Source organism: Perognathus longimembris, chromosome 4 (genome assembly GCF_023159225.1).
Source record: "Perognathus longimembris pacificus isolate PPM17 chromosome 4, ASM2315922v1, whole genome shotgun sequence".
In the NCBI taxonomy this organism is placed as follows: Eukaryota; Metazoa; Chordata; class Mammalia; order Rodentia; family Heteromyidae; genus Perognathus; species Perognathus longimembris.
In genome coordinates, this window is record NC_063164.1 from 40,262,539 (window position 1) to 40,277,608 (window position 15,070).

The 15,070-nt window shown below is 40.8% G+C and overlaps 1 protein-coding gene across 1 annotated transcript in view; it reads right to left on the reverse strand.

Moving 5' to 3' along the window:
* Itgav (integrin subunit alpha V) overlaps positions 1 to 15,070 on the reverse strand; it is a 102,190-nt gene that overhangs the window by 85,914 nt on the left and 1,206 nt on the right. The gene's annotated exons all lie outside the window — the stretch shown is intronic.

The following is a 15,070-nucleotide window of genomic DNA, read 5'->3' on the forward strand; positions in this document are numbered from 1 at the left end:
AACACACACACACACACACACACACACACACACACACACACGCATGATATTAATACTAATAATAATACAAGGTTGAGTAAAGGAACCAACACCTGCCCTGAAGCAAACAACAGCAGCCTGTAATCACAGCTCTACCCTTTTTCTACAGCAGAGCTTGATAATAGAGTCAAAATATGTGCATGTATAAATGATAAGATCTAAACTTTAATATATATATAAATAACCAAAGTTTTATCCTTTCAAAAGATAAAAAATATGACCACATGGCTAGAGGTATAGCTCAGTAGTACAGTGCTTATCCATCATATAAGAAGCTATGAAGCCATAAGTTTGATCCCTAAGAACAGACACACAGACACACAGACAGACACACACACACACACACACACATACACACACACACACACACACACCCAATCAGCACAAAAATGTTCTCCATCAAAATTAAGTGGGTTTTGTTGTTTTTTTTTAATATATAGTGCAGATAGAGAATAGTTCAGGTTAACATGTTGCTTTCAGGGTCTTTTATCTGCTATGGGTTAAAGATAAAACAAAGCACAGGTAGGTGCATGGTTTTAGTGCTGGCTCATCCATGCCAACTTCTCAGAGATCAGAATAGGAAAAGTGGAAAAGTCATGCCAGGAGCGCAGAGTCCAGACAGCGGGACTCCACGGACCCCAGGGGGAGCGCGGAACAATCAAGACAGTGGCGACAGGGTCGGGACCTGGGGAACCGAGCAGCGCAGAAGGGGAGAGCCGGGGCGGCCACCACCAAACGACCGCCCAGCACCCCACCCCCAAAGGGCCAACAGCAGCGTGGGACACACACACACAAAATCCAGGACCAGTAAGTACCCCATTACCCCCTCCCCCAACAGGAGAACAGCTATCAGAGACCCAAACCCTACAAAGAAGCTAGAACTCCCTCCCTCCCCCTCCCCACCCCGAGGGAACAAATAACCCCCAAATCAGGCTGCAAAAGGTCCCTTCAGACTCTGAGAGGACACAGGAGCTAGCAGGGGAGGGGCGGAGCAGCACCAAGGCAGCAGAGGAGCCTGAACCCACCGCACTGGCCCTACCCCCCTTCCCAACAGGGGCCCAGGGACCAGTAGACATTGGAAGCCCAACATGAGGCGACTCACGGACTTTTTCAATTAAAGTCACAGGAACGCTGGTGGGCAATACCAGCCCAGCAGGGACACCTGGGCCCGATCACACGCTCCCCCTCACAGTGGAGGCGCAGTCTGTGTGCGCTAACCCGTGCCAGGACACTTGATCCCACTGGGGCCCACACATACCGCCCCCCACAGCAAACTCGTGGGAGGGAAAAAACACATCCCAACAACCCGGGGCTCCATCTGGTAGGTGTACCCCGCACAGGTGGGCAGCGCCCCCCAGCGGCAGCACCTGCTGTGGAAGGCCCACGTTGCACAGGTGGGAAGGGCGCCCCCCCCCCAAGGCAGAGCAGCCCAACGGCAGCTCCCACTCAGTTTGGCACATTTGCACAAGTGGGTGGGCCGCCCTTCAACAACACCGGCCCCAGAGCAATCCACACAGGAGGACAAACCACCTGAGAGGTGAGCTCCTCTGACCAAGATACAGAGTGGGGAAAAAAGAACCAAAGAAGAGAGAACGCTGAATCAGCGACCAGCAAACCCCCACCAGGGGCACACTAGGGTCAGCATAACACAGCGGCAAGACACTATACCACAGAGAAAGACACAGAACCTACCCACCCCCGAGTGCAGGGAGGGTGACCACCCCGGCAACAACCGAGATGGTCACGCTCACCCATTGGGCAGTAAGGTTCAACAGCCAAACTCAAACCCAGAGCCAGGACACAAGTCTCCCAATGATGGACCAGCGGGAACCAGCACAATGCCAAACCAGGGAAGCTACCCACAGATCTCCAGATGCGCAAATCACAAAGAAATATAACACATTTCATCAAAGGGCAAGCCAACTCGCCAGCGCCAAAGAGCAGCACGACAGAAGAGGAGATGGATAATAAAAAATCAGCTGAGGTTATGTTAGCAGAAATGATGGAAAGGCTCAGAAACGAAATCAGAAAACAATTCCAGGAGTTTAGAGTGGAAGTCTCGGACATCCAGGAAGCCAAGAAAGAAATGGAAGCAAAAATGGATACAGTGCAAACCTCCGTTAAAGAAGACCTTAACATCCTGAGAAGTGAAATGCATGAAAAAATAGAGTTAAAATACAACTCTTTAAAGGAAGAAATTTCCACGATCAGAGCTGATCTGGCAACCATAAATAGCTCTCTGATATCCATAAACGACACACTCAAATCCACAGCACAAAGAATTAACCATATTGAATCCAGAATCTCTCTCGGACAATGATGCAGCCGATAAGAACCAAAAAATTACCACACTCCAAGAAACGGTAAAACTCCAGGGGAGAATAATCCAGGAGCTTGTGGACAAAGACAAGAGATATAATCTGCGCATAATTGGAATAGAAAAAGGAGCCAAATACCAGAGCAGAGGGCTTCAACATATTTTCAATAAAGTTATTGCAGAAAACTTCCCCAATCTCACAAGGGACCCATCCAGGTAACCGAAGCCTATAGGACACCTGGCAGACCAGACCCCAGAAAAGCCACACCAAGGCACATAATATTCAAGACTTCAAGTCTCAGGAATAGAGCAAATTTTGAATGCAGCCAAAGCAAAGAAAGAAATTTATTACAATGGGAAGAGGATCCGAATAACAGCAGACCTCTCCACACAAACCTACCACTCGCGAAGAAAATGGAAGAACACCATCCAAGTTCTACAGGCCAACCACTGCCAACTGAGAATAAAATATCCAGCGAAGCTGGAGTTCATATTCTAGGGGAAAACCAGATATTTCCATAGCAAAGAGGATCTAAAGGAGTATGTGAATAAAAAACCAGCCCTACAGCGAATTCTAAGAGGGGAACCCACCCAACGGAAGCTGTACAGGACACACAGAGAGAAACAGAAAGAAACTACAATAGCCAGAGCCCAACATGAAAAGCAACTCACTAAAGACAAGAAAAAAAAAAAAGAGGAAAAAACAGCCCAACAAGAAAATGGATGGAGAAAAAGTACTCTTATCCTTGATCTCTTTGAATATAAACGGTATAAACTCTCCGATAAAGAGGAGCAGACTGGCAGAATGGATCTGCAAACAAAAAGTTGCCATCTGTTGTCTACAAGAGACCCACCTTACAGCAAGGGATAAAAACAGGCTCCGAATGAAAGGATAGAGCAAGATCTTCCAAACAAACGCACTTACCAAAGCGGCAGGAGTAGCCATCCTGATCTCAGACAAGCTGGAATTCTCACTAAAATCAACTCAAAAAGACAAAGAAGGTCACTACATTTTAATACAAGGAAAAATCCCGAATCAAGACATCACGGTGATAAATGTATACTCACCGAACAAAAGAGGCCCTACATATGTCAAGCAAATTCTCACAGAACTACAGAACAAGGTAGACCCAAACACAATCATAGTGGGTGACTTTAATAACCCACTCTCTCCAAGAGACAGAGCCAACACCCAGAGGATTAGCAAGGGAGTTGAGGACCTAAGTAACACCGTATCCCAAATGGATCTGACAGATCTATACAGAATCTTCCACCCTACAGAGACCCAATACACCTTCTTCTCAGCAGCTCATGGATCATACTCCAAAATAGACCATGTCATAGCCCACACAAAGAACCTCAGCAAATACAAAAGTATTGACATCATATCCCATGTATTATATCTGACCACAGTGGATTAAAGGTAACCCTCAATAACAACAGTTACCACAGAGGCTATCCACATTCTCGGAGGCGAAACCCCACACTGTTATACAACACTTGGGCCACAGACCAAATTAAAGATGAAATCAACAAATTCATAAGCCACAATGACAATGAATATACATCACAAAGAAACCTGTGGGACACAGCTAAGGCAGTACTGAGGGGCAAGATCATTGTCCTCAGCACTCACATTAAAAGAATCTAAACAGAGCAGGTGAATAACCTCACGATGAAACTAAAACAACCAGAGAAACAAGAAATGATCAAATCTAAATGACTAGGAGGAGAGAGATCACAAAGATTAAAGAAGAGATAAATCTGATTGAAAATAGAAAGACCATTCGACAAATAAATAAGACAAAAAGCTGGTTCTTTGAGAAAATAAATGAAATTGGCAGACCCCTCGCAAGACTTACAAAAAAAAAGAAGAGAAGAGACTCATATACGTAAAATCAGGGACTCCACCGGAAAAATTACAAGTACACACGATATTCAAACAATCATAAGGAACTATTTCCAGAACCTCTACTCACTAAAAAACATAATTGTAAAGAAATGGATCAATTCTTAGAGAAGTATAAACTGCCCAAACTGAACCAAGAAGAAATAAATCAACTAAATTAACCAATAACTTACAACGAGATACAGGGGGTAATCAAGAACCTCCCAACAAAGAAAAGCCCAGGCCCAGATGGATTCACCAACGAATTCTATAAAACCTCTAGTGAGGAGCTAATACCAATACTCCTCAAACTGTTCCGAGAAATAGAAACAGAGGGAGAAATCCCAAACTCATTCTATGAAGCTAATATCATACTCCTTCCCAAACCAAGCAAAGACCCAACAAAAAAAGAGAACTACAGACCAATATCACTAATGAACACAGACGCAAAGCTCCTCAATAAAATATTAACTAACAGGATCCAGAATCTGATCAAGAAAATTATACATCATGACCAAGTAGGCTGCATCCCACAGTCACAAGGATGGTTCAACATCCATAAATCAATCAATGTAATTCACCACATAAACAGAACTAAAATCAAGAATCACATTGTTATCTCAGTCGATGCCCAAAAAGCCTTTGACAAAATACAACATTCATACTTATTAAAAGCTCTGGAGAGAACAGGAATAGATGGAACATTCCTCAAAACAATAAAAGCCATATACAGCAGACCAACTGCTAACATCGTATTAAATGGAGAGAAACTTAAATCATTCCCCCTAAACTCAGGAACAAGACAAGGATGCCCACTCTCCCCACTTCTTTTCAACATAGTGCTGGAATCCCTAGCCATAGCAATAAGGCAAGAGGAGGACATAAAAGGGATCCACATTGGCAAGGAAGAAATCAAGCTATCCCTATTCGCAGACGACATGATCTTATATCTGAAGGACCCAAAAAACTCAGTCCCCAAACTCCTACACCTAATAAACCATTTTGGCAAAGTAACAGGATACAAAATCAATCCACAAAAGTCAGCAGCTTTTCTGTACACCATCAATGTACAAGCAGAAAAGGAAATTATGGAAACAATTCCATTTACAGTAGCCAAAAAAAGAATAAAGTACCTAGAGATCAACCTAACCAAGGACGTGACGGACCTATTTAATGAGAACTATAAAAATCTAATAAGGGAAATAAAAGAAGACACAAGGAGATGGAAAGACCTCCCATGCTCATCAGTAGGCAAAATCAATGTAGTGAAAATGGCCATATTGCCCAAACTGTTATACAAATTCCATGCAATCCCTATCAAAATTCCAGTTACACTCTTCACTGAAATAGAGAAAGCAATCCATAAATTCATATGGAACAGCAAAAGATCTAGAATAGCCAAAGCAATTCTAGGCAAAAAAAAGCAGTGCAGGAGATATCACAATACCAGACTTCAAGCTCTATTATAGGGCAAAAACAGCCTGGTATTGGTATAAAAACAGACTGGAAGACCAATGGATCAGAATTGAAGATCCGGAAATAAAACTGCACTCTTACAGTCAGCTGATATTCGACAAAGGAGCTAATGACATACAATGGAATAAACATAGCCTCTTCAACTACTGGTGCTGGGAGAACTGGGCAGCCATATGCAGAAAGCTCAAGGTAGACCCAAGCCTATCACCATGTACCAAGATCAACTCAAAATGGATCAAAGACATCAATATCAGACCTGAATCCTTGAAACTACTGAAGGACAGAGTAGGAAAGACACTAGAACTTATAGGCACAGGAAGGAACTTCCTGAATATAGTCCCAGGGGCACAACAAATATGGGAGAGACTCGACAAATGGGACTACTACAAATTAAAAAGTTTCTGCACAGCTAAGGACATAGCCACCAAATAGAAAGACAGCCAACCATATGGGAAAGGATATTTACCAGCACAGCAACAGACAAAGGCCTAATATCTGTCATCTACAGAGAACTCAAAAAACTAAGCCCCTCCAAGCCCAGTAAACCAATTGGGAAATGGGCAAAGGAGCCAAAGAGAGACTTCACAAGAGAAGAGATAAAAATGGCAAAGAAACACATGAGGAAATGTTCAACATCCTTGGTAGTAAAGGAAATGCAAATAAAAACAACCCTGAGATACCACTTCACTCCAGTTAGAATGGCCTATACTCTGAATTCAGGCAACAAGAAATGCTGGAGTGGCTGTGGAAAGAGGAACCCTTCTCCATTGTTGGTGGGAGTGCAAATTAGTACAACCACTTTGGAGATCAGTATGGAGGTTTCTCAAAAATCTCAATACAGACCTACCCTATGACCCAGCCATACCACTCCTAGGCATCTATCCTGAACAGCAGGTCCCAAGATATCAAAATGACATTTGTACTTCCATGTTTATCGCTGCACAGTTCACAATAGCCAAAATATGGAATCAGCCCAGATGCCCCTCCACAGATGAATGGATCCACAAAAATATGGTACCTATACACAATGGAATACTACATAGAGATTAGGAATGGTGTAATATTGTTATTTGCAGGGAAATGGTCAGAACTTGAACAAATAATGTTGAGCGAGACAAGCCTAGAACACAGAAAACAAAGGGGCATGATCTCCCTGATATATGACTGTTAAGATGGGGTGACAGAGAGACAGTAGAGACCAGGTCTGTGAAACCAAAAACTGCTTGTCAAATGGTATTTCCCACAGTATTGGGTCAGCGACCCAACATTATGTAACTAAAACCAAACAACCACTCAACATATAAAGGTCAAAAATTGACCTCTCAGTGGAATACAATAGCTCAAAAGCTATGTATGTACATTCACATAAGACCACTCTAGACCTATTGTCTAATGTCGACATTACATTTAAAGCCCTAGGCGAATTTTCTTGGGCGTAGGCCACGTGGCTACTGTATATGTTCTCGGTACATTGTGTATTGTATATATGTCTACCTGACCTAGGGAAGGGAAAGAAAAACAGGGTGTAAGATAGCACAAGAAATGTACACACTGCCCTACTATGTAACTGTACCTCTTTTGCACAACACCTTGTCAAAAAAAATTTTGTTAATTAATCAATAAATTACAAAAAAAAAAAGAATAGGAAAAGTATCTGGACACCAAGCAAGCACATTTCTGGACTGTCATCAGAGAGCACTTTTCAGAGCCTTTTACAATTGTTAGTCAAAACTCACCTTTCCATATTATGTTAAGAATATAAGGGACTCTAATTCATCTTTATGCCTGTCATATAGAAGAACTCATGAAAAGGTAAACTGAAAAAGAAAGTTGCCAGTGTAATAGGATATCAATTCAAAAGCTATACATCCGAGTCTTCAGTACTGGGGATTGAACCTAGTGTGCTGAACTCAGTAGGCAAGTACTTCACCATTTAAGCCACACCCCAATCTTAAAAGTAGGCTTATATAAGCAAGTCATTTCCACATGCCCCAACTTTCCAGAATACAAAAATCATCCACTACTAAACATCCAAATCATTGAAATTACCCTTAAAACAATTCCTTATATAACAACTCTATTTAATTTTGTACTTCAGATATTTTCTTTAGTTGGCAACTACAAAACAGAACTGGGCAGTTCCCAAGGGACAGGCTGGACTTCAGCAGAGAGAAAAAATGCACAGTAGGCGAGTGTTCTCTGAATGGAAACAGCTCTCCGTTGGCAGCACAAAGCCTGTGGTCCTGGGATAAGCCCATGATCAAGGTGGCTGCTTTTCTTCAGACTATTTGCATTGCATAGGCATGAAATGATGGTAATTAGGGAAATAAGATAGATGCTTACTCATTTTCTGAAGTACACCTTCATATGCCACCTTGCAGACTAGGGATAAAATGTGTAAAAATAGTAGAACTCTCTATAAAAGGAATATGTGAGCACTGTTGGTATCTAAGTGCTAGGTTACTGAGAGAATAAAGTTCCTTTGTCTAAAATATCAACTGTGAAGGTGAAGTCAGTTTTAAGATATCTAATTAAGTTTCCTTCCTTTTTTGTGCAAATATAGGGGCATTGAACACAAGAGTCTGGGCACTGTGTCCCTTATCTTTTTTGCCCAAGGCTCTACCACTTGAACTACAGCTCCATTCCCAGTTTTTCTATTGGTTAATTGGGGGAGTCCAAGGAAATTTCCTGCCCAGGCTGGCTTCCAAATGCACTCCTCAGACCTCAGCCTCCTGAGTTCCTAGTATTACAGGTGTGAGCCACAGGTGCCCAGCTACATATAAGTCTTTAACTATAATTTTGGGGGGGGTCTTTTCTTTTTTGTACTGAGGATCGAACCCAAGGTGTTGTACTTGCTAGGCTACGTCCCAATCCTAATTATGTTTTTAACAGAGAAAGATGGAGAGATAAAGAAACTAAAATTACTTTTGGTACAAGTTACTTAAGATATAAAATTTTAAGAAAAAGATGCAGGTTGAAGAAAAAAAATCCTTGACTAAAGGATACAGGATGGTTATTAAAATAAAGGTTATGGGAAAAAAGATGAAGGAATATAAAAGGGGTTACACACAAAAAAAACAAAAGGTGGAACCTGGAATGTGTCTGTGGTAGAGTGCTTGCCTAGCAAGCATGAAGCTCCAGAAGTACCACATACAAAACCAGAAAAGGCCAGAAGTGACACTGTGGCTCAAATAGTAGAATGCTAGTCTTAAGCAAAAGAAGCTCAAGGACTATTGCCCAGGCTCTTGAGTTCAAGCCAAACAAAAAACTCAAAAGTCTGTTTATGAAATGCCTTATAAAATAATCAAGTAATTGTTCCCTAAATTCATGTAAAAATGTCTAGTAAATGTCTACATCAGCTTAATTCAGGTAAGTCAAGGGACAGAGAAGGGGGAAAAAAGTGTCCATCATGTATGGAGAATGACCAAGTGCAGTTTGGGACTCAAAATCACAACACTCCAAGTCAACAGGTTAATTTAAAAAGCCATTGAAATATCTGAGCTCTGGTTCTGGATTCTGGACACGGAGATACCAAAGTTCATTGTAATTAATTTAAAAGAGGCTTTTCAAGTTAGATAGTAGATGAATGCAAATTTAGAAAATGCAAAAGCATCATAAAAATACAAAGTTATGATACTGGAACTAAAAACAACCAAAACGGGGCTGGGAATATGGCCTAGTGGCAAGAGTGCTTGCCTCCTACACATGAAACTCTCCGTTTGATTCCCCAGCACCACATATATGGAAAACAGCCAGAAGGGGCGCTGTGGCTCAGGTGGCAGAGTGCTAGGCTAGGCTTGAGCAGGAAGAAGCCAGGCCCTGAGTCCAAGGCCCAGGACTGGCCAAAAAAAAAACCAAAAAACAACCAAAACAATTAACAAACTAGTCCTTAACAAAGTAGGAAATATAACGCTTAAAGAACTATTCCCAGGAGGGCTTTTCTTTCTTCAGTTTTCTCTAAGTTAGTAATGGTGAAGCAACTAACTCAAGTGAAGGAGGAAAAGATCAAGGTAGGAAATAGCTCATGGCATTTCCTGACAATAGGGGAAACAACCTTGGGGTTCCATGAGACTGACAAGAGATATCCCTGATGAGCAGTGAAAATCTGAAGCTGAGCAACTTAGCTTCACATGTCCAGTTTACCTGACAGACTCCATCTCCCTCCAACTATCTGCCCAAGAATCTCAGAATCCTCATTCCCACTATTATTTTGGGATGCCTAGATTCACTTCCACTAATTACTTACGGCTCTAGAAGAAAGGTTTACACCTATGAGTCGGCTGTTAAGGGGATGTCAAGAACTGCTAAGAGGAAAGGGGGCTGGGCAGAACAGAAAGAAAACAAAAAGGGTAAGAAGGAAGAAGGAAGAGAGAAGAATGAGCATAGAGGAAAAGGAAAAAGGAGATAGAGGACAGATACAGGAGGAAACAGGAAGACAGAGAGGAGATATGGGAAGGGGAAGAAGTGAGACAGTTGAGGATTGGAGAAGACAATCCAGAAACCATATCCCCTGGATGCATTCATTTCCTGTCTGGTGTGTATTGGAAGGGTAGTTGCTTCGGAGAATGTGACCCTGACTACCAAAGAAGGGCAATCTGCCAAACAATGACAAGTACATTTCTCAAACCCTCCAAGTGAACTAAGTTATTTGGCTGCTTTCAGCACTGACCTTTCCAAGATAAAGCATGTTTAATATATTTAGCTGACTCTGGGGTGACCAATGAGCCTTTCCCAAAGGGAATTGCTGTTATATATGCATATAGGAAACAATGAGTTTACAATAGTACAGAATGTGACTACAGAGCTATAATTCCCTTTCCAGATCTATTTTCATTTAATAAATGTTATGAAGTGAAGACTTATATGATGGAAAACAGAAACAGTAACTACAAATCCTATTCTTTCCTTTCTTGGTGTCCTAAAAACCCATGGCCTTTGGAGTAACAGTCTTTGCATATGCTTTACTTATGAAGAGAAAAACTAACCCACATAGCCAGGCCACACTTAAGTTCTTGAAAATATACTGAAGACATTTAGTAAAGTATTGGAACAAGAGTGAACAGAGTAACAGGACAAGAGGTTTAAACAGTGGTAGAGGCTAACATGGTGAAGCCACTTTATAGAGTGTATATACACTACAAAATGAATGACGGGAAGATTAAGTTCTGTGGGGAGGCAGGTGTCAGAGGAAGTGTGGAGGGCCAACAGAGGGGTGAAGGAGGGTGAATATGGTCAGTATGTCAAAGTAGTTTATTTGTAAGAAGAAAAAGTAATGGAAGGGGGTAGATGTGGTAGGTTGTAAGCATGTATGAAAATGTCACAACAAAATTCCCATTGCATAACAAATGTATGTTATTTAAAACCTTAAAATAAACACATAATTATTTTCTTTTTCTTTCTTTTTTTTTTTTTTTTTTTTTTTTGCCAGTCCTGGGGCTTGAACTTGGGGCCTGAACACTGTCCCTGGCTTCGCTTTGCTCAAGGCTAGCACTCTGCCAACTTGAGCCACAGCACCACTTCTGGCTTTTTCTATATATATGGTGCTGAGGAATCGAACCTAGGGCTTCATGTATAGGGGGCAAGCACTCTTGCCACTAGGCCATATTCCAGCCCTAAACACATAATTAAGTAAGTACAGATTGAGACTGAAGACCTTAAGGGACCTTAATCTAGGTTAATCAGTTTGGACTTTCAGGCAATTGAAGCATTGTTGAGGGAATTTAAGCAGCAGAATATCAGGATCAAAAGAGGATCTTTTTGACAGAGATGATGTTTGTTAGGGAGAACCTGAGTGTGATGATCGGTGATGACCTTCAGAGGTCACAGTGAGGGGAAAGCAGAGGTAGATGCAGGAAAACCTTAACATGGAGCAGGTTCCAAGATCTTTGCCAAGTGACTAAGCACTGACTAATATTGAGGGAGTGCAAAGAAAAATAGAAAGTGAGAGGGAGGAATATGAAATCATTTCCAGGGCAACAGAGAAAATGATGGCACCGTGAATAGAAATGGAGGTGTAACTGGCAGGGCAAAAAAGGATTTTGTTTTAGTCAAGCGAGCAGAACCATCTATGAGCCATTAAATATCAAGTTGGAGCTCCACTTAATTTATATCTGCGATACATGAGGGCAGAGCTTTTAGCCAAAAAATTAAAAAAAAAAAAACTTGAGTGTTGCCAGGTTGGGAGTGAGAACCACTAAAGACATGGAAAGACCTCCAGTTTCTAAGACACATAATGTATCTTTAGGGTCACAATAACACATACTAAGCATAAAAGAAACAGTGGGGAAGACAAGAATCTGAAATCAGTGATATGTGTGTATACATATACACAGAAAGAGAGATTCATTTTATGGATATATAGATCTATCTATAATGAGAATCATTTATAATAGTAGTGAGAGAATACATAAGAAAATTGCTTAATTACTCTATTCTTATATTTTAAATATTTGCTAGGCACTAAGGGTTCACACCTTTAACCCTGACTACTCAGGAAGCTGAGATATAAGGACTTCAGTGCAAAGCTAGTCCAGAGCGGAATGTCTGTGAGACCCCAGCCACCCACCAAAAAAAGTTTAAGAGTGTAGCTGTGGCTCAAGTGATAGAGCGCTAACCTTAAGTGAAAATGGTAAAGGATAGGCCCAGGTCCTGAATTAAAGTCCAGGACTAGCACAAAAAAAAAATATTTGAAAATGACTAAGAAAGTAATGATGGAATATAGTTGATCAAAGTATCTTAGATGTACATATGTATGCAAACTTCCTTGTACAATTAACATATAGTTTCTCAAACAAACAAAAATTAAATACTTGAACAAAAGAAGAACCTGGAGATGTAGCTCAGTAGTAGAGTATTCACATGACACATGCGGAGCCTTGGGTTCAGTCCTCAGCACAATCCACACATACACAAAAATCAATATTCAAGTTTTTAATCTATTTAATTGTTATCCACAAGGAAAATAAGACTAGTTCTTGACCTTCATATGATCTTTATATTTTATGTAAGCTTAACAATATAGTTAATAATAAACTAATGGGTATAGGAGAAAAAACGGTAAAATGCTAAGTTTTTTTTATTTTTAATCACTTTTTTGTGAATTTTAAACTCAAATCGAAGACTCATTCTGGAAACAGTGTCTTGAGGAGCTACCATAACACTTTCACTTAGTCTTTCACTTTTTCCTTCTCTTTAGTAAATGCCCATCTATTCGTTCTCACAATAATATGGAGATAATTTGATAATGATTTTCAAAAGTGAGAAAAAAAGACATAGAGCAGTTCTGCAGCTTGCCTAGGTTATCTAGACACTTTATACTGGAGTAGGCTTCAGAACCATCACTGCTGCTCCTCAATAATCCTCTTTCCCTCAAAGAAAATCTTAAACTGGCAAACACTGTCTTATTATGTAGCTATTTTTTTCCTTTAGAAGTTTATAATACCAAAAGATGACAAGAAATCCATCTGATAATATCCTAAGTGACATTCCATGAACCTTGTGTTCCAATTAGGTTTAATAGTTTAATTTTCACCATATTAAGCATAACTTGGCATTAGTATTCGTTTAATGTGAACAAGTTAGTAAGTAGAAACCTGCATTATAGGAAATCACATCCAAGTTCAGTGTTGCCTTACCATTTCAGGCACATGGTGAGGTCAGATAACATAAACACATATGCGGGCATGTAAATGTGACATCATAGTAGAATGACTGGAATGACCAGCCAAAGATCAATCACATCCCTTGTGAAAGCAAGAGGAAATATCATCAACTGTTCAACAGTACTATATTTTCCCTGGTTGCTTTAAAAAGTGACCAAAAGTTTCACATATCTTTACACAAAATTCAGCTGTTTGCCACAGAATTAACAGAAAAGTTGTACAACTATCAACTTTGAAATATGTAAATAGTAATGCTTAACAAAAGACAGATTAATATATTCTCACAATTATAATTTCTGTACAAATTAAATCTAAAAGAGCATCCTTGAAAGCGACAATGCTGTAAAGATTTTTTTTAATCCTTCAAAATATCTGAAAAGTAATTTTTTTGTTGTTTTTTGCCGGTCCTTAGGCTTGAGCTCTGGGACTGGGCACTGTCCCGAAGCTCCTTTTGTTCAAGGCTAGCACTCTACAACTTGAGCCACAGTGCCACTTCTGGCTTTTTCTGTGATTCATTGGAGATAAAAGTCTCAAGGACTTTCCTGACCCAGCTGGCTTCAAACCCTGATCCTCAGATCTCAGACTCTTGAGTAGCTAGGATTACAGGAGTGAACCACCAGCTCCCAGCCAAAGTAAATTATTTTAATGAGAAGTATGACAGAAATGATTAAACAAAAGACTTGGGAGTGTGGCTTTGGTAGTTGGATGCAATCTTAGCATACTAGAATCCTCAGGGTGGGGTCCAATCCCAACTCCCACCCCCACCTCCAAGTTGAAATCAAGTGTGAAGGTGGTAAATGCTGCCTAAGGTTAATTATTTTATTAAGTAAATACAAGGCAGTTTCAAATCCAGATGTCAGGTACTGTGCATCTTGATCAAGGGCATCTCTTCCATCATGTCCCCCATTTTTCCCTACCCCATCCTACACTTACTGATTTTGAAAATCATTTTGGAAAACTCTGTGCCCAGGTCTCACAGGAAGAAGCACTGTAACTGGAAGTCACAAAGATGAGTTTGCTACATAGAGCACTGGGCAGGTTCCACTGCGGACACCCAGCTGTGTATAATGCCACAAGGTTTGTTACCAAATGAATGATTCAGCCACACTCAGAAACAGGCTGAAAATAAATTTTGACCACCATCAAATTATGCATGTGTGTACTGGAAAAAAAATGGTCCTGTGCAATTACTGACCATCAAAAGTATTCACAGTCCTCAAAGGGGGTGGTTGGGTAGCTTACAGAGAAACTCTGAAACAAACCTAACTTGTCACAGCTGTTAAAAACTTAGAAGGACTGAAGGAACAGCAGCATCCCTCTTGGAAACAGGAATGAAACTCATAAAACATCCAGTGAACACCCATTAAATCAGAATTTCTAACGCTAGCGTGAGGGGGAGGGGTGAGAATGACGTCAGCGTTCCACCAAGTCCAAGACAACTTTTTAGTCCAATAATCACAAGAACTGTTACAAACCCTGACAACGCAGACCTGGGCAGTCTGAAAATATAAGCACTAAATACTGCAGTATTCAAGTGTCCTGCAGAAAATGAAAAGTCAGCAAACACTCTGGCTCGTTGGGAACAATGACCTAAATGGTGCATCTCTATAAAAAGAGCAGATGACACACTGAATTCATCTGTTTAGCCTCAACAGCTTAAAATTGTTCTCCCAGTAACAAAGATAAGGC